Below are 26562 nucleotides of genomic sequence, written 5' to 3' on the forward strand. Positions count from 1 at the left end.
TTGGAGATCGTGGCCCCGGATCATGTCAAGCTGTCACCCAGCAGGTCAGGATATTCCTATGCCCTGACCATGGTGGATCACTACTCCCGGGTCCTGGTGGTCGCCCCCGGCAAGGACCTGACGGCAGAAACTGCGGCAAAGACGTTTCAGGCATACTTCTGCAGGCCCCATGGATAGCCGGAGCAGGTGCTGACGGATCAAGGCCCAGCCTTTGAAGCCGAATTGTTCAAGGAGTACTGCCATCTGTATGAGTGTAAAAAGATTCGGACTACACCGTACCACCCCCAAACCAACGATTTCTGTAAAAAGATGAATAACATCGTCATCGACCTGCTGAAGACCTTACCACTAGAGGAGAGAAATCAGTGGCCAGACCTACTACCTGACCTGGTAGATCTGTACAACCACACACCTGTGAGTTCCACCAATTGTACTCCAGCATATCTCATGCGAGCCAGACCCGGGAAGTTGCCCATGGACCTGGAGCTTGGTGTAGTAGAACCAGAAGCAGATATGTCCACTGAGGATTGGGACACGACCAGACAGGAGCAGTACAGAAGAGTACAGGCCTGTGTCGAAGACAGTCTCACTCGGGTAAGGGACAAGCAGAAAGCCCACTACAATAAAAGTGCACCCACAGAACCCTTCACACCAGGAGAAGTGGTGTTAAAGAGTAAAAGGAGAAACCACAAACTTGATGACCAGTTGGAGAGAGAACCCTACACTGTGTTGAACTCCAGATTCGATAATAGGAAGACCTGCTTAATTAGTAGAGACGGAGGAAGAACGACTGCAATGGTATCTAGAGACCATCTGAAGTTGTGTCCAGACCTGCTAAAGCCCCAAGAAGAAGTGCCTCTCACCGTACCGGAGGAGCCTAAAGAAGCAGTACTCCATACTGACTTAGGAGATTTCCCGGCAGATTGGCCTCAACTAGGAGGAGCAGTAATAATACCTGTGATCCACTTCTTTCAACAGCCAGAAGACCCTCCACAGCAAGTAGAACCTGTAAGTGCTTCAGAAGAGCCTGCTCAAGAAGAATCCCCGGAAGAAGGATCCCCGGTTGGAGCAGAGCAAGAAGGCCCAGCCAATGGTACACTTGCCAGTCCCATAGAGCGGTTAAGGCAGTTTTACAATCTACCCACTGACAGGGTAGCAGACGGTGTTGACACACATACCATCCACACTCCCGTACTACGCAGATCGACACGTAGCACACGAGGTCAGACCCCTGTCAGATACAGAGGATAAAGAAGGAAACTCTGACAGTGTAAATAGTTGCCCTTGGGGTATTATATTGTGCATTTTCATGTATGAATTCCTTAACTTGTGTTTTGCCTTATAATGGACAATCTAAGTGATATGGACACTTCCCTTGTTATCTCTAGTTACCCGTAAGGGTACATAAAGAACTTTGTGGCTGAGGACTATGTGCAACCCAAAAACTGTTGCTGTAAATAATTGTACTCCCTGGAGTGCCCCCTTTAGGTGACCTCAGAACAAAAACCTGTCTGGTGTGGCACAAGCGGAGGTCCAACTCAGGATCGCCATGCCCTGCAACCACCCCAGGGCCTACGTGGAGGGTTTGCTTTGGACAGGTCCCTCAAGCTACCAAGTACTCTAACCTGTCAGATGGACATCCTGCCAGGGGACCTCACCGGAAGAGACTTGAATTCTGAGGTTGCTTATTGTATTGTACATATCTATTTATTATTTATAATGTTTTATATGTAACGTTCAAGCAAAGTGCCTCCCATAAAGGGAAGAGTTATTGTTATTGTTGTTATAAAAATTACTTCAGTCCGGGAGTACTGAGCTTTGCTAGGGGGGAATGTGGCGCCCTGCTGCGCATTGGTGCCACAGATCCCAGAGGGGTGCGTGGACGGATTCCTCCACAAGAGGCCCTCATAGCATTCACACACCTCCACCTTCCACCTCAGACCACCAGAGGCAGCTCGTTAGGGATATAAATAGGGAAGGTGGAGCTAGGCAGTCAGTCAGTCTGCTGCAGCCAAAGAGGTTGTCAGGTCAATTCAGACTCAGTGAGCTCAGATTAGTGAGCCTAAGGCGTGCCGACGCCAAAAGAGCGATGAAGAGTAGCGAGGCCTACTGCCAGTGTGAAGCCTAGTGAGTGCCCCGAGCGTGGCCGAAGGCGAGTGGAGTAAGCAAGCTACATAGGGGGCAGAGGAGCTTAACCAGCTCACCCCAAGACCATTTACCGGACACCGGGTCCGCGTCTGCAGGGATTCCTACGCCCAGCAGAAATAACCGGAACCCCTGGCGAACTATATGTCCCAGGAACACCAAAAGCTGACTGTTATACCAGGGTCAGGAGTCACGGAGGCCCAAGAGACCAAGGAAGTGTGATCTCCCAACGGAAGGCCCTACCACCAGGTCAGCAGGTGCAAGACAGAGACCAAGTTAGGCCTAGCTCCAGGCAGGTCATAAACTTATCAGGAAAAGGCAAGAAACAGGAGGCCCCACACCCGCTCACTGGGGAGAGTCCTGATATGCACCCTTCACCCTACAGTGCCCTGGATTATGCCTGAAACACCACCAGTAAAGGTACTGAAGTGAACTTCGGTGTGCGTGCCTATTCTTCTATCCTTGCTCTGACCCGGCTGGGTCCCCTCTGTCCTGCATCCCTTCTCCTACACTGCCCTGAGGCCCCGCTCCACCTGTGGGGAGCCGCACCAACTAAGCTGCCTGATCACCGGCCTCAGATGACTGACGCAGCGCTGGTGGTCCTCACCAGACACCACAGGTGGCGTCACGAACTTTCCCTATCCCATATAACTTCCCCTCTTCCTTTTTAAGAGTAACCCCAGGGTACGGGCCCGGGGGCCGACCACCGCGACATCCCCCAAGGTCAGGCAACAGCAAGGCCTGGGCGCCGAGTCGTGTCCCCATCTTTCTGTGCGCGTCACTAGCATGATGTAGGGGCAGAGAGCCTAATTCTAGCAATTTATCACTTACTGGACTGCTCGGTGTAGTTTTGATAGAATCCCTGTTTTCTTTGTTGTAAATGTATAAGTGGTTAGAATGCCAAGCTGTGTGTTACCCCATCCCACACCCCTGATTGGTAGCTTCCTGTGTATATTGTCAGCAAGCAAGCTGACAATTAATGGTGGAAGTGGGGTTAAACAAATTAGCCTGACTGTCCTGAACAAAAAAAAAACCTACTAACAGATTCCATTTAATAAATATGTAAATAAGATTAGGGCCCAATATTGACCCCTGAGGTATCCCACTGTTAACTGTGACCCAATCAGAGTTTGAGCCATTAATAACCACTCTTCATTTCCTAGTACTTAGCCAGTTGTTAAACCAATTACATATTTTTCCCTAGTCCCATTACTCTCATTTTATGTACTAACATTTTATGTGGCACTGTATTATCTGGCTTTGCAAGGTCCAGATAAACCACATCCACGGCCTTACCTGGGTGAGTCTGGATCTTACCTCCTCATAGAAGCTTATTAGATTAGTTTCACAAGCCTAATCCCTCATAAACCCATGTTGATATTGGGTCATGAGGTTATCCTTATCTAGATACTCCAGTATAGCATCTCTTAGAAAACCCTCTAACATTTTGCCCAATTCCTGCAGTACTGAGAGTGTATTCCATCCGGGATTTGTTTGGTTTAGTGTTTTTGAGGAAACATTGTACATTTCTGTGGTTGAAGCACTTGACGTTTAATGGAAAATGTATGGTATTCATGATTGATGCGCCCCCTGGGCCACGCGTGCACGCATGTGGGTTACCCGGAGCCGGGTCTCTGGGGGTTGTAGTCTCCGTGGCGGTGACCCGGTCCCGTGGCTCAGGGTGGTCAAACTAGTGGCAGTCTTTTATAGGGTTTTGTTTTATTTAATGTCCGACTACGCCACCCGTGGATTGCGGCTATTATGAACCGCCGCTGCAAGGCAGTCCACTGAGGCTGATGGTGTGTGCAGCTGAGATAGTATAACTCCCCACGGGAAGAGTGTAGCCCCAGGGCAGTGTAGTAGGATGCTGGGGGTGATGGTGCAGAAGCAGCATAAATCACACAGAATCAGTGATGCAGTCCAGGGTCTTTTACTCACAGTTGTTATCCGAGTCACTTCTGCCGGCAATGACTGCCCGAGCCGTGCTGCGTCCACCAGGTGAGGAGCTCAGTCAACCCCCAGGCAATTCAGGAGTATGGCAGAGGACCCCCTTTTATCCTTTCTCTGGCCTCTCGTGCCCCACCAGTGACCACTCTTCTGTCCAGCTGCCTTGGGCCTTCTCTTGGTGAAACCTGTCGCCGGTTTCCCTGACCCTATGTGGTGCCTTCCTAGTGGGTGTAGCAGGGGGTCGCACCAATAGATGATCACGACCTCCGGTCTTTGGCTGAGGGATAATTTACCTCCACCAACTTGGGAATCCAGTACCCTTATTCTGCCTGACCCTTCACCCGATATCTCGTGGGTTCTTAGGGTCCCTTCTGCCTTCTTGTTTCTGGAGCCTTTCTACTCCTCTTTCTCTCCACCTTTCTTCCTTCCTTCTCCTTCTCCTCTTCTCCCTTCTGGCTCCGGCCTTCACCCTAGGCAGCTCCCTGTCAGCTCTCTCTCTCCTTCTGCTCTGACTGACTGACTCACTCCAAAGATGGCCCCCACCTTTTATATACTTTACTGTGTCTGAGCTCAGGTGACCTGCAACCAATGAGCTCCTTCCTATGCTCCAGAAACCGTCCCCTTTGCTCCTACATCACTGGGTTCTCTCCCCCCTCCCCACTCCAGCCAGGGACATAGTCAGCTGTGCCTGCATATATATAAATGGGAGCACCGTCGAGCTGTCCCCCGGAAATGAGGAGTGTGTGTATGTATGTGTGCCGCTAACAGAGCCCTGGTCCACACTCCATCCTTACCTGGGAGTGGAATATCACACCTCTGGTTGAGGTGCAATACCCCTGTAGCAACCGAACCCTCGGGGCGCTACATTGATCATATTATTTTTCATGGGGTTTCCTTGTGTAAATACTGTAGCGAAGAAGATGTTAAAAAGGAATGTGACATACGATCATTGCTGTCCAAGCCACAGGCAGCATGCATCAGAGTCTGGCTTCTCGATTTTCTTGATTACAGCCAAATATGTTTTACTCTGAAATGCGCCAACAGGTTTTTTGAGGTACTGTAGTTTGAAGAGCTGGCATAGGATCCTAGGGAGAGACTCGAGGAGCCAGATGCGGTCCCAAGCTTCTCCCTGCCTTACTAGAGGTGATTGACATGTGTCTTCCTATGTACACACAGGAGAGACTGGTCAGTCATTTGTCAACAATCCCAGTTGATGTAAGAGATTGCCCTATCTGGTGCCCTAATTTGTGAATCCCTCACTTGTCTGTCATGCCTTGTGCTCCTATTTACCTCCTTACTGGAGCAGCCACTACCCTGGCTTTGAGGACATGTCTTACTGGAGTTGTGCTACTGACATTCCACTCATCGGCCAACTTAGCATACTTGTTGGGATGTGTCAGATCAGGACAAGCATCTCTGCCTCTCTTCCCTCTAACCCTCCATCTAACTGTAACCCAACTTACTACCTGCTGTCCTGTGCTTCCAAACTACAAGCCTCCCTCAAATCTACCCCAGTGAGTACATGCTTAGACATTCTAATAATGGGGATTTCATAAAACAAGAATATAAATAAAGAAATAAATACAAAAAGTGAATTAATAAGCATTACTCCCTGAATCCAAGGTCACAGAATCTCTACTTATACACCTAAAGAGGACCCTTCAGTGGATTTTTTAATTTAAACTGGTCCTACTCCATTGATTGTGGAAAAGCTTTTATCTTTGTTCTATGCACCAACATTCCAACTAAATGTATATCACAAAACTTCTCTATAAGTGTTTACTTTTCTCCCCTGATGCTGGCCAATCAATTAGGGATGCAACTAGTGATGAGAGAGTATGTTCTGTTAACCCTCTCGGCGAGCATGCTCAGGTGCTCACCGAGTATCTTCAGCGTGCTCGGGTGTTATGTTTTCGTCACTCCGCGCTCATGATTGGCGACTGTTTGACAGCTTTAATACATGTGAGGAATGCGTAAGAAACAGGCATTCCTCACATGTATTAAAGCTGTCAAACAGTCAATATTAATTAGATCTGATATCTACAGTATAATTTAAACACAGAGTGGTCATTTTATATGGGAATTTAATTTTTTATGCTGAGAGCAAGGGGCCCCACTTATCTCTTTGATAAGGATCCTATTTTCCTTAAAAAGGGCAAAACTTTTTTTTTGTCAATTTTTTATTTTTTTTAGTTTTCCCTGTCCTTGGGATTTACACAGGCATATGCAGAAACAGAATTTGAAATTCTAATTTTATCTTTACGTAAAGAAGCAGGGACTGCCATGACTTGCAAAACACTTTAAGGATTAGCACAACAATTTAGTAAGGAAAAGTACACTGGAACGCATGCACAAAACATGCTGGATTAGAAAAGTTGTTGTACACTGAAGGCTACCTAATAATGGATTCAAATGCACATACAATGTATAAGGTTTATTTTCTATTATTTACAGTCTTCTGCTGTGCATATAACGTGCGATGCTTGAACTGCTTACATTTATAATATATCCAATTCACACTTTATGACCCAGAACATACATTTAATTTCTGTTATCTATACATGGATGTTTTTAATTAGCATGGAACAGTTAATTGACATTTTCTAGACTGTTGTAAGATTCTCGGCTTTAAAATCCATTATTTCCTTCACATGAAAGATTTCGTAATATGTGTGAAGAAGAGATATCTACATAATGAGCCGAATTGGAAAAGCATTACTCCAACAATATCAACCACATTCAAAAAGGGATTGTTTCTTCTTTTCTTCTTGTATCTTTATTCATATATAGAATATTTCTTTTCATCGTTATTATTTTATTTTATTATTTTAGCTGTTCACATAAATTATCATATGGTCCATCTTTCACCAGTAAAGACTAGTAATATAATATAGGCTTCTACTTAGTATTTCCTGTCATTGAACAATAATGCAAATAAATTACTGTCCTACATCCATATACTAAAGGAACAGAGCTCATTGGTGTAGTATTCTACAATCTCTGATTAACCCCTTAAGGATCGAGCCACTTTGTATGTTAATGACCAAGCCTCATTTTTAAAATCTGACCGGTGTCGCTTTATAAGGTAATAACGCTGGAACGCTTCAACGGATCCCACTGATTCTGAGATTATTTTATCGCGACATATTGTACTTCATGATAGTGGTAAAAACTGTACACTATGACTTGCATTTATTTGTGAAAATATCATTATTGGCAAAAATTTTGAACATTTCACAATTTTCAAAATTTTAATCCTTATGGCCTTAAACCAGAGAGTTATGTCACACAAAATAGTTAATAAATAACATTTCCCAAATGTCTACTTTACATCAGCATAATTTTTGAAACATCATCTTTTTTGTAAGGAAGTTAGAAGGGTTAAAAATTGATCAGCAATTTCTAATTTTTACAACAAAATTTACAAAACCATTTTTTTAGGGACCACATCACATTTGAAATGACTTTGGGGGACCTATATGACAGAAAATACCCAAAAGTGACACAATTCTAAAAACTGCACACCTCAAAGTCCTCAAAACCACATTCAAGAAGTTTATTAACCCTTCAAGAGCTTCACAGTAGTTAATGGAATGTGAAAGGAAAAATTAACATTTAACTTTTTTTTTACAAAAATGTTACTTTAATTTGTTGTACAATTTCTCTTCAGTATGCTGATACCCCATATGTGGGTGAAAACCACTGTTTGGGCGCATGGCAGGGCTCGGAAGGGAAGGAGCACCGTTTGACTTTTTGAATGCAAAAATGGATTTAATCGAGAGCAGACGCCATGTCGCATTTGGAGAGCCCCTGATGTGCCTAAACAGTGGAAACCCCCCACAAGTGACCCCATTTTAGAAACTAGACCCCTCAAGGAATGTATCTAGATGTGTGGTGAGCACCATGAACCCCCAAGTGCTTCACAGAAGTTTATAATATAGAGGCGTGAAAAAATAAAAAATCCAATTTTTCCCCCCAAAATTTTATTTTAGCCCCAAATTTTTATTTTTACAAGGGTAACAAGAGAAAATGGACTGCAAAATTTGTTGAGCAATTTCTCCTGAGTATGCTGATTCCCTATATGTGGGTGAAAACCACTGTTTAGGTGCATGGAAGGGCTCAAAAGGAAAAGAGCACAGTTTGCTTTTTGAAAGCAAAAATGGATGGAATCGAGAGCAGTTTGGACAGCCCCTGATGTGTCTACCCAGTCAAAAAACCCCACAAGTGACCCCTTTTTGGAAACTAGACCCCTTAAGGATTGCACAGGACTGAAGAATAACTCATAACAGTCAAATAAATTCATAATTTTATTAAACACACTCCACAAGGAGGGTAAGCCACAAAAGGTCATTGCTAAAGAAGCATATTAATGGAAAGATGAGTGGAAGGAAAAAGTGTGGTAGAAAAAGGTGCACAAACAATGGGATAACCGCAGCCTTGAAAGGATTGTTAAGAAAAGGCCATTTGTGTTTTCATTGGCTGTTAGCCATAATCATCAACATTAACCGAAATAAACACTTGAAATAGATCATTCTGTTTGTAATGACTCTATATAATATGAGTTTCACTTTTTGTATTGAAGAACTGAAATAAATTCACTTTTTGATGATATTCTAATTTTGTGAGAAGCACCTGTATATCGGGGCTTCCATTTAAATCTGCGAATGACATTATTCAGATGAAACCCCGACGGGTTCATTAAATATAATGAGGCAGCAGAGTTACTCCGGACTCTGGCTTCTATTCGTGGTATCCAGCTTTTCAGAGTTGCACAAAACTGTGGCGGATAGCACTTTTATGCACGCCTAAAAAAAAGGACACCGTCTAATCACAGATAAGACAGCGTTCACAGTGCCTCCATCTAGCTCATTATAGGGAATCGTCTGGCGGGGATTCTGTCTGAATTACTTATTTCAGAGAGTTACATGGAAACCCAAGTGTAAGCTCTCAGCGCAGAGCGCTGGAAAAATGTGAGCCGAGCCTTACTGCAATCTTATGGAGGCAGAATGAACAAATGAACAGCAGGTGAAGAATTGGTTTTATTTATTTTTTACTCCGTTCCTCGTGCAGTATAAGTGATTAGACTACTTTATTCTTCGGGTCAGTGTGATTGCAGCGATACAAGATTTATATCCGTTTTTTTCTGCTTGGCTGCTGTCACACACTGAAAGACGCTTTTTTTTATTTGCAAAAAATAGTTTTTGCATCACCATATCTTGAGAGCTATAATTTTCCATGTTTTTTCTGACAGCATCATTTGAGGACTTGTTTTTTTGTGGGACGAGTTGACGTTTTTATTGGTACCATTTTCGGGCACATGACATTTTTTGATTACTTTCTATTCTGATTTTTGGGAGGCAGAATAAACAATAACCAGTAATGCAGGAATTGTTTTGGGATTTTTTTATGCCGTTCTGCGTGTGGTAAAATTGATAAGGCAGCTTTATTCTTATGGTCAGTACAATTACAGAGATACCTCATTCATGTAATTTTTTGTTATGTTTTCGCGCTTTTACATAATAAAAACTTTTATAGAAAAAGAAATTATTTTTGCATCGCTGTATCCTGAGATCTGTAACTTTTTAATTTTTCATTGATGGAGCTATATGGCGGCTATTTTTTTGCAGGACAAGATGATGTTTTCAGCGATACCATTTTTATTTACATTCGTCTTTTTGATCGCATTTTATTCCACTTTTTTCCAGCGGTATGATGAAAAAGCATAGTTTGCCATGGTTTCTTTGTTTTTTTTTTACAGCATTCACTAAAGGTGTTAACTAGTGTGACGCGTTTATAGATCGGGTTGTTCTGGATGCGGTGATAACAAATATGTGTACTTTTTTTATTTTTTTTACATATGTGTATTTATTAGTGTAATATTTTTCATTATTTTTTTAGATTTTCAAAAATGTTTACTTTTTTTTTTTACTTTTTTACTTAGTCGCTCTATGGAACTTTCTCTTTTTTCCCTTTTTTTCACAGGTATAATGCATTTTAATGCCTGTGAAGAAAGCTTCTGACACCATGCTTTGAGCATGGTCTCAGAAGCTTTCCATAGCTTGATGACCCAGGTCACAATGGCAACGATCGTGACATCATCACGGGGGCTCTGCCTGCCTCTTGAATGTTGCGATCGCTCGAAAACAAAGTTCAAAGTCATGACTGGCATAGCACATCAGGGTGGTGTAACTGACATCCACTCATGACGTGCTATGTCCGTCACTGGTCGTAAAGGGGTTAAAAATCACTTGTTACCTTCCAAATATCTACTTCTTGTTTACATAATATTCTGATTAAAGGAGTTGTCCGGTCTTAAGCTACAAGTCTTCAGTCACTCTTGTGAATACTCACATTGCGCGCACTGCATATACTTCCGTCCACATTCCGTCTCAATGCAAGTGTATCAGGCCAGGCTGCACCTATCTAGTCGGCGTATGATCACAAACTTGCGGTCACGCGCCAGCCACTCCAGGCACCTGACAATCCTCACATCAAACATTGCGCACGATGTGAGGATTCAAAAGTTTGCAGTCACAAAGAGACTGGCATCTTAAAAATACCAAAGAGAACCACTTTAATAATATATTGTGTCTAAGCATACTGCTCAGCTTACTCTCTACATACCATAAAGTAAAACTTGATTTGTATCCCTCTAGAAATATTTAATTAGGGGGAAGGATTTGTCTTTGGTATTTTAAGCACTGTAAATATCAGTTCTTGCAATGTGCACAAAGGTTACAAAATCCTTTATTTAAAAAAAAAAGGTGGCAGTGGGACAGTTTTGTCAAAGTCTGCAGACAGTAAGAACTAACATTGAGCGTTGATTAACCGCACTCTGTAACAAGCAGTTTGTAACAGAGTCCCATGCAGCTATTTTTCCACCATATCTGAATACTATGATAATGTTAATTTATATTCTATTATTGTATACAATTCAAAGGAACCATGCAAAGCACAAACTGGAAAAGTGCTATATTAGTTCATATTAATGTTAGGTGGTATGAGAAAACAGTTGTTTTCATATATAAATCTGTGCATTATAAAATACACTGCTCAAAAAAATAAAGGGAACACTTAAACAGCAGAATATAACTCCCAGTAAATCAAACTTCTATGAAATCAAACTGTCCACTTAGGAAGCAACACTGATTGACAATCAATTTCACATGTTGTTGTGTAAATGGAATAGACAACAGAAGGAAATTATTGGTAATTATCAAGACACACTCAATAAAGGAGTGGTTCTGCCGGTCGGGACCACAGACCACATCTCAGTACCAATGCTTTCTGGCTGATGTTTTGGTCACTTTTGAATGTTGGTTGTGCTTTCACACTCGTAGTAGCATGAGACGGACTCTACAACCCACAGAAGTTGTTCAGGTAGTGCAGCTCATCCAGGATGGCACATCAATGCGAGCTGTGGCAAGAAGGTTTGCTGTGTCTGTCAGCGTAGTATCCAGAGGCTGGAGGCGCAACCAGGAGACAGGCCAGTACACCAGGAGACGTGGAGGGGGCCGTAAGAGGGCAACAACCCAGCAGCAGAGCAGCAACCTCCGCCTTTGTGCAAGGAGGAACAGGAGGAGCACTGCCAGAGCCCTGCAAAATGACCTCCAGCAGGCCACAAATGTGCATGTGTCTGCACAAACGGTTAGAAATGGACTCCATGAGGGTGGTATGAGGGCCCAACGTCCTCAGATGGGGGTTGTGCTCACAGGTTTGGCAAAGTCGCCACTGACGCCCTGTGCTCTTCACAGATGAAAGCAGGTTCACACTGAGCACATGTGACAGACGTGACAGAGTCTGGAGACGCAGTGGAGAGCGATCTGCAACATCCTTCAGCATGACCGGTTTGGCAATGGGTCAGTAGTGGTGTGGGGTGGCATTTCTTTGGAGGGCCGCACAGCCCTCCATGTGTTCGCCAGAGGTAGCCTGACTGCTATTAGGTACCGAGATGAGATCCTCAGACCCCATGTGAGACCATATGCTGGTGCAGTTGGCCCTGGGTTCCTCCTACTGCAGGACAATGCCAGACCTCATGTGGCTGGAGTGTGTCAGCAGTTCCTGCAAGATGAAGGCATTGAAGCTATGGACTGGCCTGCCCGTTCCCCAGACCTGAATCCGTTTGATCACATCTGGGACATCATGTCTCGCTCCATCCACCAACGTTACATTGCACCACAGACTGTCCAGGAGTTGGCGGATGCTTTAGTCCAGGTCTGTGAGGAGATCCCACAGGAGACCATCCGCAACCTCATCAGGAGCATGCCCAGGCATTGTAGGGAGGTCATACAGGCATGTGGAGGCCACACAAAATACTGAGCCTCATTTTGACTTGTTTTAAGGACATTACATCAAAGTTGGATCAGCTTGTAGTGTGTTTTTCCACTTTAATTTTGGGGGTGACTCCAAATCCAGGCCTCCATTGGTTAATAAATTTGATTTCCATTGATGATTTTTGTGTGATTTTGTTGTCAGCACATTCAACTTTGTACAGAACAAAGTATTCAATGAGAATATTTCATTCATTCAGATCTAGGATGTGTTATTTGAGTGTTCCCTTTATTTTTTTTGAGCAGTGTATATAGGAAACAGAAGAACTAACAAAGTTATGCAGCAATGGTTGAATGTATATGCTGTAGAACAGTATAAAATACCATTACGTTCCTGCAAACCTTAATAAATCAAATATAACCTTATGGCTGAAAGCAGTTCTCAGTATCTATGAACCAATTAAAGCATTCATGAATACTATAGAATTTCATTAACTTTTACATTATAATTTGTCTTTCATGCATAATGCTCAAGAGATTCTTTAATTACACAACCTGCAGATTACAATGTAGCAATGATGCTAGTTAATAAGAAATTGTAGCAATCCAGCATCATGTCTTCATTCAAACTCATGTTACAAGGAGATATAAGGGACTAGTTATACATTCTCTTTTCTTCTTTCACATCTCCTAGCATATTTTCTTTCCATATATCTCCCATATGCCTACTTATTTTGAAGCAAAGAAGATTGTCCATTACAAATGTATATGTACAGCATAAAGCTTTTTAATTCCCTATGTGAGTTTGCGCTACTGCATTGGTATTGGATTTTATAGACTATGGGTTACCTGTCTGTGCCACTGATTGTTTATTTTGAGGGACTAATAGAACTTTTTAAAAGGTTCAAAACAATTTCACTTTCTTGTATCAATGAACAGGGGAATGTCTGGGGCTCATTAGCCAGTTAATGGCTAAAATAAAATTCAGCCAGTCTTTAGAAGAAAAAAGGAACACAAACAATCCAGAACTAATATGAACACCAATACATTTATTCACATAAATAATTCACTATATTAGATCATTTCTTTAGATGCAGCCAACTAATTTTTCCTGTTTCTTTCTTTAAGCCAGTCTTTAGTTGGTATTGAAAGGTTGGCTGCTAGAGATGAAAAGATTGATTCCCGTGTCTCCGATCCAGCACCTGGGTCAGTGATATCTAGCGGCTAGATGGGAGGCCTGCAAATCTTTTTCCTTCCAGCGTCCATGTTGCAGCTTTTGATTAGCCAGTTCTGGCTTGACGTCATCTGTGCATCACGTCGCACAGATGACGTTGCGCTAGCCCTGACAGATTAAGTGTCGGAACGTGAAAGATTTACGGGCCTCCCGTCTAGCCGTCAGATACCACTGACCTGGAGGCTGGTCTGGTGTCCCACACATGGCAACATTTCAGCCACATCCGATCGTTATCAAGTCAAAAGAATAGATAAAATTCAGCCAATTGGTGGGAAGCTAAACCGAGGAAGTACAAAAGCTCACTAGTGGTGCATGGAACTCCTCTGCCAGATTGAAGTCACCTGAATCCTGGGAGAACGTTAAGCCTGAAATAAAGTCTTTATAGTATGACAATGAAAGAATATTATAAAATTGCAATGGTAACTTTGAGAAGATTTATAAAGTACAAAAGACAAGCGTTACCTAATATTGAAATTTAAATCCTTTAGTACATTATGGTATTATTAGTAATTTGCTCAGCATTTTCCTGAACAATAATGGGCCATTAAAAGGTTAAAAAATAGAAAAATACTTACTCTCCTTACTGCTAACCTCACTGTCTCCTGTCTGGTCCTCATGGCATCTTCTGATCATCATTACTCATGCTGAAATCCCCAGGCCTCTCACACTTTGTCACACCGGTAACTCGCATGCCTTCCCACCTGCGTTCACCACTCTGTTCCTGTCAGTGTCAGGCCATTGCGCTGATCTGTCTTTTGAAGCACTCCCAGCACTAATGCATCCTTATGTGGCTGGAGAGTTTTCACCTGGTTTTAGGGAGGATATAATAGGTAGCTCCTCCCTCCGCATCTTGCCTGAATTTAGATTCTTAGTTTCTGTCTGTCTTTAGTAGTCTTTCAAGGTGCAGGTTTGTTCTGACTCTCCTGTTACTGACCCTTCTTGTTCTCTCATTTTGTCTGATCTCTCCGCTCCTGATCCTGGCTTTGTATTTTGATTCTTGGACCTTGGACTTTCTAACCATGTCTCTTCGTTTGTCCTGTGTGCCTCGTATTTCTGCCTTGACCTGTAGGTCAGCTGTTACAGGTCCGGTGACTGCCCTGGAGTGGCACCTGGTCACTACTAATGGCCCAAGTCTATCCTCACCATCAGAGGCTCTAGGGAAGACCAGCTAGTTACTTTGTTATGCCCCCCAGGGTAAGCCTGGTCAGTGGCATAGTGGGTTCACACCCACCACCGTCATACACTAGGTCTGGACTTCTGGCTCTAATGAGGCATGGGCCAGTTCTACACATGAGCGTGAAAGGTCGCAGCCCATGTCATGGGCATGACATCTTGACCTTTTGTGTGATTGAATAGAGCCCTCGTGGGCCTCATCAGAGCCAGAAGTCTCGGCTTTGCATTAATTATGCTAAGGAGTATGGAGAAACTGCAGAGCATAATTAGGGAAATTAAATATTCAGAGAATAACTTATTTGCTAATTCAATTTCCAGGGTAAAGCCATGAGAAAAGGCGAATTCAAATTTTGCCTAATCCACTCATCTCTATTGATAGCCCATATCTAGGAAGCTGTCAATATACACTGCTCAAAAAAATAAAGGGAACACTTAAACAGAATATAACTCCAAGTAAGTCAAACTTCTGTGAAATCAAACTGTTCACTTAGGAAGCAACACTGATTGACAATCAATTTCACATCCTATTGTGCAAATAGAATAGACAATAGATGGAAATTATTGGCAATTATCAAGACACACTCAATAAAGGAGTGGTTCTGCAGGTGGGGACCACAGACCACATCTCAGTACCAATGCTTTCTGGCTGATGTTTTGGTCGCTTTAGAATGTTGGTTGTGCTTTCACACTCGTGGTAGCATGAGACGGACTCTACAACCCACAGAAGTTGCTCAGATAGTGCAGCTCATGCAGGATGGCACATCAATGCGAGCTGTGACTAAAAGGTTTGCTGTGTCTGTCAACATAGTGTCCAGAGGCTGGAGGCGCTACCAGGAGACAGGCCAGTACACCAGGAGACGTGTAGGGGGCCGTAGGAGGGCAACAACCAAGCAGCAGGACTTCTACCTCTGCCTTTGTGCAAGGAGGAACAGGAGGAGCACTGCCAGAGCCCTGTAAAATGACCTCCAGCAGGCCACAAATGTGCATGTGTCTGCACTAACGGTTAGAAACCGACTCCATGAGGGTGGTATGAGGGCCCGACATTCACAGATGGGGGTTGTGCTCACAGCCCAACACCGTGCAGGACGCTTGGCATTTGCCACAGAACACCAGGATTGGCAAAGTCGCCACTGGCGCCCTGTGCTCTTCACAGTTGAAAGCAGGTTCACACTGAGCACATGTGACAGACGTGACATAGTCTGGAGACGCAGTGGAGAGCGATCTGCTGCCTGCAACATCCTTCAGCATGACCAGTTTGGCAGTGGGTCAGTAATGGTGTGGGGTGGCATTTCTTTGGAAGGCCGCACTGCCCTCCATGTGCTCACCAGAGGTAGCCTGACTGCCATTAGGTACCGAGATGAGATCCTCAGACCCCTTGTGAAACCATATGCTGGTGCGATTGGCCCTGGGTTCCTCCTAATGCAAGACAATGCCAGACCTCATGTGGCTGGAGTGTGTCAGCAGTTCCTGCGAGATGAAGGCATTGAAGCTGTGGACTCGCCCGCCCGTTCCCCAGACCTGAATCCGATTGAGCACATCTGGGACATCATGTCTTGCTCCATCCACCAACGTCACATTGCACCACAGACTGTGCAGGAGTTCGTGGATGCTTTAGTCCAGGTCTGGAAGGAGATCCCACAGGAGACCATCCGCACCCTCATCAGGAGCATACCCAGGCATATTCGGGAGGTCATACAGGCACGTGGAGACCACACACAATACTGAGCCTCATTTTGACTTGTTTTAAGGACATTACATCAAAGTTGGATCAGCTTGTAGTGTGTTTTTCCACTTTAACTTTGGGAGTGACTGCAAATCCAGGCCTCCATTGGTTAATAAATTAGATTTCCATTGATGATTTTGGTGTTATTTTGTTGTCAGCACAATCAACTTTGTACAGAACAAAGTTTTCAATGAGAATATTTCATTCATTCAGATCTAGGATTTGAGTGTTCCCTTTATTTTTTTGAGCAGTGTAGGGACTGTCTGTAGGGGCACCTATGATCAGCAGAACAAGTTCAATGCTTTAGCTGGCACGGCAACATACAAGGATGGCTGGCTATGTCTGGAACTGCAGCTTAGCCCCATTCACAAAAGTAAGCATACATCGCTAATTGAAAACAATCCTATCAAACTAATTTTTAACTATTGTAGGGTTAAACGTGGTAGCATAATGTTTTAGGGTGTCAATAGAAAGCTTTGTTGCATTAATTCAGTGTGTCTGACCATTAACAGGAGTAACGTGCTGTCTGTATGTTTGAATGGATTTAATTGGGGTATCTCCAACAAAGAAAAAAAAAATTATGTATATATTTATTTATATATATACTGTACACTTTGGTCATGTCCATGCTAATGTTTTTTATAGTATATTTTTGTGGACACATGCAGACTACTTAGCAGATCTTATGCATCTCTATATAGTGTTTCCGTTTGCAGTAATCAAAAAGGTGTAATGCAAAAATATGTTCGTGTGCCTGCTTAGGCCCATTGATAACCTCTTAAATTAGCCCTAAAAACATTACAATAGCAAAGAAACACTGGATTGTCTTCTCTTCGTTATTGAATGTCCATTGTCCTGTTCACAAGCCAATACCACTAGCAAGTATACTGAGACTTTATCTTGTATCCCTTCTTAATAGAACAAGGACTGTACATCTTCCTCATTTAATGGAACATTTGCGTGCTTGTTTCCTATCTTGTGTAATGTAATTGCACATTTTACTGTGAAAGTACTATTTTAATCATAATTTAATCTTTGTGGACATTCACTTATTTCTGATCACAGCTGATGAATAAACATGGAACGTCTTTGTGTCCCTCCAATGCCGTTTTCCTCCACCCAGACTCTGTTCTGTAACATGTAAGGCAAGAATTGACTTCCCATACCTCATGCAAATTGTCCTGTGCAGCAATTATCATGAATCCTAAAAGAAGGAGAAGTGGGTTATGTTCTGACCTTTTACCTCTACTCTTCATAAATTCTCCTCTCCAAATAGGCTCGAAGCTGCATTTCCTTTGGGGTTAACACACTTATGTGAAACATGTAATTACACAGCAAGTTGTGCCAGGGTTCTGATCATACTGACTATATAACACAAACCCAGCAGACAGACATCCCCTCCCTGTCTCTACCATGCGGCATGCTGGGATTCCCTGTGGAGCAGCGGCCTTCTCACGTAAGATATAGATGATATGGGGCGAGGGACTATAAACCACAGCAATAAATGTATCATTAAAATGACAAATTGCTACATTAGAATACAATAGCAAAGAGGGCTCTTCCTTTGAGAAGTAAAGCTTTACTAGGAATATCCAAAGTTTCATTATTTTTATATTGATTTCATTTGTAAGTGTTCTATATTTTCTTTCTTATGTGATAGAGTTAATATACAGGTAAGCACATGCAGTTTGGAAGGCTTGGCTTTTATGTTCATATATTTTTGCTGATATCACACAGCAGACAAGTAATTGGGACTGCCGCAAGCTCTTGGCACTTCTCTAGTAGACGAAAATCTGGATTAGAAATGTGCGCTCCTAAAACCAATCGGTTTAAGATGGTTCGTTGCTAAAGTGAGAAATCCCTATTTCTACAAATAAGTCTGTGAAATGAGAGAGATGTGGATTTTCCACAATGTCTTTTTGATTTACTCAGAATCCACTGTCCTTGGCTAGATTTTCTTTAAAAATTCCATTTGATGATCAGCTCTGAGAAGAATGATTGTTGATCCATAATTAAGGATTGGCTTTAGACTATTTACATTACTAGTGCATAGGAAGAGTAACCTTAAGTAACCTTGGGCATCTGGAAACAGGAGTTTCAGCAATCTGGAAAATTAAGAATTTATTCAAAATTCTACTTTTAAAGCATTTTAAAATTTGAAAAGTTTCATAAAATGGAAGAAGACTCCGATCAATCAAGTTCAACCTTTCTCAATAAATTATACATTAATTATCTCTAAAGTATTTATAACCCACAATGCCGTTGGTTGCTAGACAAAAACATCCGTCTCTCTCTTATATACTGATATAGCGTACATGTAAATTGAATAAGGCTAGGTTCACATTAATACAGTGCTCTTCGTCGACCATGATGTGATTTCTATTAGAACCTACGAAAAGCAGTATTTCAACAGAAACCTCGACGGAGCCATTTACCTGAAAGAAGCTGGCCAAGTCCGTCTGGCCTCCTTCCTAGTTTGCCATGTTTTTGTATATGGCTGAATAAGACGAACACTGCCAAAACGTAGTGTCTATGACGCGCCCCTGGGCCTGTGTCGCGCTGCGTTGCGCACGCGGGAGCTTACCCGGAGCCGGATCTTTTGAGGGTTGTAGTCTCGTGGCGGTGATCCGGTCCGTGCCCAGGGAGTCAGACTAAGTGGCGCTGTATCAGCGGTAGATGTTGGACGACTACGCCACCCGTTGAGTACAGCTAAGGAGCTGCTGCTGCAGGGCAGACCGCTGAGGCCGGTGGTAGGATTTTGCAGCGTGATAGTATAACCCCCAACGGGAGGGGTATGGCCTCAGGGCAGCCGACGTGGATGATGGGGGTAGCAGGAACCACTCAGAGACGATGCGGTGTAGTTCAGGGTCTTTACTGGTGACAAAGATAGACCCTCCCGGAGTACTGGCTAGCGGTCGGGGCCTGGTCAGTCCTTGAGCAGATGGGATCTCCCCTGGCCAGGCGGAGTTGTAGGCCTCCCAAACTAACTGTACTCTTCTGGCTACCTTGCTAGAGGCGGGTAAAAGTAGCCCACGTCCCTGAGTGTACCGTGTGGTGCTCACCCGTATGGCCGGTGACTCGGGGCCTTCTAGTAGCTTCCGCTCCACGACGGCGGTGCTGGTCCCATGCGTGTGACCGTGCCTTCGGGTTTCTTGGCCAGAGGACCTGAAATCCCCTGCCTGACGGATTCTGCTGCTGGGTAGGAGTTAGTCCCCACAGCCTCGGACTCCGGGTCCGGTAAGAAATCTTCTCAGTCAGGGCGAGCTCTGCAGCTGCCAGCCCCTGACTCCTTGTAACACTGCTCCCACAGAGCTCCTGTTGTTTCTTCCCATAGCTGCTTCTCTTCTCTGTCTCTACTTCTGGCATGGCCCAGGAGCTGGGCCCAGCCGGAGCCACAGCTCCCTGTCAGCCCTCCTGGCTGAACTCTCCCTCTGAACTCCCTAACCCTGCCTCAGCCCCAGGTTTATATAGGGGAAGTTCTTCCCCTCCCAGGACTGGGCAGGAGGTGTGGCATGCATAGGATTCCTGACCAAGAGACCTCCCACCTGCTCTCAGACATAACATTGCTGTTACTGTGGAAACCAGACCCCTGGGGTGCCACATCTACAGTGACTCTGTCGGTTTCATTCAAGTGAACTGCTCCTTCAGTGCTCTGACAGGGCTCGCATCGGAATGCAATTTTTATTGGATTCCAACAGAAACTCCGACGTAGAGTTTGGAGGAAACCACTGTATGCATGTGAACCTAGCCTGATCTTAGCTATATTTCTGTTAATTATCTTGGAAATAGATAGTGGTTTATCCTCACTTTGCAGCAAATTATGTCAACAGCTTTGTTCTAATGTCAACTTAGCTCCCACAATGCATCTGAAAACAGCCTTTTGAATAGTTCTGAATTTTGTTTTAAAGGCTATGGACACCTATGACATGGAAAAATTACGTATATTTTTTCACATGTTAATGGCTAACTTTAGTTTTTAAAAAGTTACAAACTGCAATCTTTATTTTTTTAAACTTTAAATTGCTCCTAGCTCCATACTTCTCTCTGGTAGGTAAAGGCCCTCCCAGTAATACATGCTGATTCTGTGCTGGTCTGTGTGTCCAGGATGCTGTTGTCTTCTCTAGCTTTCACGCATTTTTCACAGTGTTATTCCTATTTTATATTATATACTGCCTTCCCTTCATATACTTCTCTTTATCATGGAGATTAAAATAAGATGCTTTCCCCCTTTCCACACTTTGATCTGCTGTGTGAACCCCCTCTTTGCATCTGCATCTAAAACTCATAGAAGACTGAAGAACAGTAACTGTCAGGATCGGTTCCACTCTGTGTATTCCACTATGCCAACTAATCCACAAATCTGCAGTTAACTATTGCAAGCAGTAAGGTCTAAGTGGTAACGTTTCTCCTTGTGGAGAGTGACATACCGCCTCTAGCATGCCAAGGTAAGGAGGCTTATTTGCCAAGCAATGCTCCTCTGGGAAATTTAATATGCAAATTGCCTCTTCAGAGATGAAGAGGAATTGAACTCTATAGCGCCACCTATTGGAAGCAGCAATCCTACAAGTAGGTGAACTCTATAGCGCCACCTATTGGAAGAAGCAATCCTACAAGTCACAAGTCACTACGTCATATTGCAAGACTCGTTAAAGGGTCGATTGTGACTTGTACGATTGCTGCTTCCAATAGGTGGCGCTATAGAGTTCACCTACTTGTAGGATTGCTGCTTCCAATAGGTAGCGCTATAGAGTTCAAGGCCTCTTCATCTCTGAAGAGGCAATTTGCAAGCAGTAAGTAATTCAAAGAAATACTTCATACTTTTCCTAAACCTTGAAAGTATTTCTACATTCATGAAGGAGTTGGCAAGAAGTTAAGGTCGTATTAAATGAATTATTTTACATGATGTTGCTTCTCATGTTTTCATTTCCTTAAAATTAATAAAATTAAAAAGAACAGACAGTTAAAAGTAAAACTCATGTAGGAGTAAGGGGCCACATACACAATGGATAGTGGCTGACCATTCGGCCAGCAGCTGTCTCTCCTGACTCCACCATACACAGGACCGCTTGCTCTGCAGACCCTTTTGGGTTCTCTATAAGAGAGCTGCTGCTAAACTTCTCTGACGTCGACTTAACTTGCCAAGAACAAAAGCATCAACAGTCCGAAATTAGGCATGGCGCCATATTCTTATCTCCCCGACAACATTTGTTTGGGTAAAGACGGAAGGCCCCCTTACACACTAGACTGTTGGTTAGTCTAATATATAGCGGGTCTTAATACTAAATCATTCATATTCATTGCTGCAACTGCAATTAATTTACATTTAATCAAAACCACAACAAGCAATACATAAATAAATGCATAAATATAGGGAAAATATTATTTTCTAAATTGTGTTTTGCGCTGTCTATACAGTTTCATGTGCCTTATTCAAAAATGATGATTTTTATATTAAAGCTGCACTTTGCATTACTCATTTTAATGTGCTAATCAATTTAGATTATTTATAAACTGGGCTTATTCTCTTTTCATTGTAGCCAAAATGGCAAGCAGCATGGTTTCCGTGGAAACTGCTTCCAGCTGCCAATGCTTGATGATCCAACACCAGCAGGTTGATTGTCCCTGTGGAGATTTTCACCTTCATGATAATGTCAGATGGAGGACTGGACTACTTGCAAGACTTTAGCTCCTTCTATTGCAATTTACTCCAATGTGGCTTCAAAGAAGCTCTGCGGCTCACCATAAGATTCATTAAAATTTTCTCATACTGTGTTACATTCAAAAACATTTTTGGTTCTAGAAAGAAGATTTGTGAAGGGAATTGTTAAACACGTTTCATAAACTCATAAATATGTAATACCTTATGTGTGGAATTAGGCTGGTGGAAATTAAAGTACAGTGTGTGTTTTGTTGAAGACCAGACCTCCTGTGGCATACAATTGGTAAAGAAATAGCTTCTGTTGAATTTAACATGTCTATAAAATTCAGTCTGGCATATCAGAATTAAACTTTATATTTGCCGTCAGTACATTGTTAAGTATTTCAATATTTCATTTAGCAAATATCGTATTTCCTTGTCACATGTTAGATCTAACTGTTATTTCACCGGTGTAGTAAAAAGAGATAGAACATGTAGTAACTAAATAATTACTTGTAGTTTATAACTACTATTTATGGAAAAATATGGACTTTCAGTATGTGACCTCTTCAACTTTGTCCAATATCCTGTGTTTTTTGGTGTTATTATAAGAAAATGTGTCAAGATCTAAGTTTTGGATCCAAGTTTTGTCATGTAAATGTGTCAGAATGTGGCCACGTGCAGAGCAGATGTGGCAGTTGAGTTACCTATAACTAAACATATTCCTCTGCTTGTAGTGGTAGCTTGTAGAGATGAGCAGATCAGGCAAAATTCAAATTTGCCTGTTTGCGCATTTTTTCCCAGGAAATTCAATTTGCGGAGAAGTAATTCTCCATTATTATTCATTTATTGTCCATTATTATCCATTTATTGTCCATTATTACGCTCTGGGATCTTTCTAGACCTAAGAGCATAATAAACATAATATGTAAAAAAATAAAGAAAATCCTTATATTCACCCTTCACTTATCTCTCCAGCCCCTCCACTACTCACCGCTACCCATCTGGCCCTCACCGCATCTTCATATTCCCCTCCGCTCATGATGGAATCTTCGGTCTCTCGCACTATGCCTGACTTCTGGTAAAATGGTGCCCTTGCAGGTTCTGTGCAGACGTGCGGGAAGTCAAAGGCATCATGACGTCACAATGTCATGATGTCCACGTGTCTGCACAGAACCTCTCATTTTGGCAAATGTAGATTTTTATAAAATTAGAGTAGAATTCAATTCCACTCGAATTTATGCTCTCGTACTTAGTAGCTTGAGATGCCAGCTTGAAAATCTGTTCTACTAAATGTTTTCATACAGCTGTAAAACATTAATACAATTTACTTTAATTTAGGAGATTACCTAACACTTAGCTGTTCACCTCGGTTATTGCTAGGAGAAATACCTTCACCTAATATTTAGCCACAGCGCGTCCCTATCTTAACTAACATACATGGGGCCTTCCCTCTATGGCATATGGGCTAAGTGAGATTGCCTTTAAGGAAATTGTATGATTGTCCATCTATGGGATTTTATAATATTGTTTATACTTTGGAGGCGTTTGTTTAGTGATGCGCCCTACTGGTAAAAATGATTAATCTTGCTATTTTTTTTTAGTTCTCAGGTTAATACATTATGGAATATCAATGTCTACAATCCCCAGATAAACTCTTACCAGTTGAATCATTCTTGTAATGCAAAAGTAAAGCAGAGAAACCATGGAGACATGACATTCTTTCTATCAATACTAAGCATTCACACTATTCACAAATTGTACACCTATATAAATTGCACTGTAAAGCTTGTCTGTCTTTAGAAACCATAAAGGATTTAAAAGAAATAGCCTATTCTTATGGTTAATGTATAGTCAGTGGGGTCCAACCTCTAGGACCATCTGATGATCAATACAATGAAACACGGGACTACAGAGAATAAGCTGCAGTACTGGTCACAGTAGCCAGACTACTATGCCTGTATATACCATGACTAGGTCAGACCTATACTAACATTGATAAATGTTTAAAGAGTCACTGTTCTTGTTCTGATTTAATAGATATGTGCTGGATAGGTCAAAAAGTCAAAAAGAATTACAGAAAGTGGGAACGGGTTTTAGTCTTTCTGCTCCTGATCTCCTATATTTCTAACTGATGAAAAGGCATAATATATAGATTTTTCTTGGCCCAAGCCAATGGTAGGAGGAATGCAGGCTGGAAATTGAGGGAAATAAAGTTCAGTTATCAAAAGTACCAAATGCTTGGGAATTGTGCGAAAAAAAATCTGTCACCAGGTTTTTTCACCTAATCTGAGAGCAGCACAATGTAGAAACAGAGACCCTGGTTATAGCGATGTGTCCCTTACTGGGCTGTTTGCTGTAAGTTTGATAAAATTACTATTTTATCAGAAGGAGATTATCACTAGAGCGCTAGTAAATCAGCTACCATGTAGTCCTCCATGTTCATGATCTCTGCATATTACCATCCCCACCGCTGATTGGCTGCTTTCTGCATATGCACAGTACACACATAAAGCTGCCAATCGGTGATGTGGGTGGGTTTTACAGAGATCAGCATTTAGAGAACTTATAGATCTGTAGCAGATAATCAGTGATTTTATCAAAACTGGTAACTTGGTGATAGATTCCCTTTAATTTCTCCATGACTGATCTTTAGGAGAAGAATATTTGTGTAGTAACTGTAAGCATAGTGAATTGCGGATAATGCAGTTGTACAATATTCTACATTTGTATCACCAAACTATGATGTACAAGAAGTGATTATTCGAGGCATACTATCTGGGCAACATATATCCAATTTCTGTGTTTGTTAGCAATATTATCCAATAAGGGTTTTTTTGTAAACAGATATTGAACTGTAAGTAGTCTTTACCAGTTTATACTCGGAAATAGCTTTTGTACAATAACCGCAGTCAGAATAGTGGTGATAATCTACAGCAATAATGATAAATAGTAGTGTCCAGTGGTTTCTAAACCCCTGCAGGCAGATTATTCCTTTTAGAAAGCCATCAAAAGAATACATCCTTTTCCAGTAGTGACTTTAATGTGTCTCTGTGGGATACTTAAGAATAAGCTAAAGCTTTAAAAATAATTATTATTCTTGTTTTATCAGTTTTAGCTGAAACCTATCAAATACTAAAAGCACAAAATAAATGTATTTCAATTGCTTTGTTTAACTCATGATAGAAAACAGTTAATATCTCAGAAAGTATAAGATATAAAAGCTCTGATTCCTGTACATGCATGCGCTGCTTAGGTAAAATAAGAAAAGTAAATTATTGTTTTTACTTTAAAGCAGACCGCACCAGGACATCACCTTTCATTTACTTTTCTATTGCAATATTGAGCAATAGTGGGAGCAGTTTACTGGCATGGACGTAACTATAGGGGTGCAGTAGTTTCAGTCGCACCCTAGCCTTAGGGAGCCCCAAAAAGTTCCTTTGGCCTATATGAGAGGGTGGATACTGTTAGGCTATGTGCCCACGATGCAGATATGAAGCAGAAAATTTCTGCAGCATTTCTGCATCTCCCTGGCATAAAAAACGCATGCAGATTGTGCATGTGTTTTTCCTGCAGAATACCTGCGGATCCACATGCGGATTCACATGCGTTTCCACATGCGGACTGACAAGCACTTTCCAGGCGATAGCATCACTTGGAAAGTGCTTGACAACTAAGTCACACTGTATAAATCCATGCAAACGGCATGGATTTATACAGTGTGACCGTAAAAATAAAAAAAATAAAGCTATACTCACCCCCGATGCCCCGGCGTGTGCTGCAGCGCTCGTCCTGGCTTCTTCCGAGTTGCAGGCATCTCGCTAGACAGCCTGCGGTCACATGACCGCAATGTCATCTCAGGTCCTGGAAGGAGAAGCGCTGACGGCAAGCAGAGAGAAGCCGCCGGACAGGTGAATATAAACTTTATTTATTATTTTATTATTTTTTTCACAGGTACAATGGTACCCAGGTCTGGATGAGAGTCTTCTCTCCTCCAGAACTGGGTACCATCCGCACATTGCGACGCATGATATCCGCTTGTACAAATGTACAGACGCGGATATTATGCGTCTCAATGCAAGTCAATGGCGGCGCTTCCGCTGCGCTTCCGCAAAATTAATGAACATGCTGAGGATTTATGAGCGCTGCAGAAACGCTGCGGAAAAATCCGCAGCATGTGCATTGACATTGCGGAATGCCATTGGGGACCATGGGGTGCGGATTACCATGCGCTTTTGATGCGTTTCCGCTGTTGAAATTCCGCAGCGGAAACGCATGAAAAACGCATATTGTGTACGCAGCCTTAAAGAAGGCTGTTGGGGGCCCTGTTGGAGATTCTGCATCAGAGCACACAATCTTTAAACACCAACTTCTATAGAATGTGGTTAAAAATGGAAAATGCTTAAAAAACTACATATTCACCATTTTTTCT

The 26562-nt window shown here is 42.5% G+C and overlaps 1 long non-coding RNA gene across 1 annotated transcript in view; it reads left to right on the plus strand.

Annotated features, from left to right (window-relative positions):
- LOC141165094 (uncharacterized) overlaps positions 1–22746 on the plus strand; it is a 527377-nt gene extending 504631 nt beyond the window's left edge. The window contains exon 3 of the long non-coding RNA XR_012251054.1: positions 22030–22746. This is a non-coding gene — a long non-coding RNA (uncharacterized lncRNA). The remainder of the gene's footprint in view (positions 1–22029) is intronic.
- The last annotated feature ends 3816 nt before the right edge of the window (positions 22747–26562 follow it).

Source organism: Phyllobates terribilis, unplaced genomic scaffold (genome assembly GCF_046119375.1).
Source record: "Phyllobates terribilis strain yellow unplaced genomic scaffold, ASM4611937v1 Scaffold_11__3_contigs__length_659146591, whole genome shotgun sequence".
In the NCBI taxonomy this organism is placed as follows: Eukaryota; Metazoa; Chordata; class Amphibia; order Anura; family Dendrobatidae; genus Phyllobates; species Phyllobates terribilis.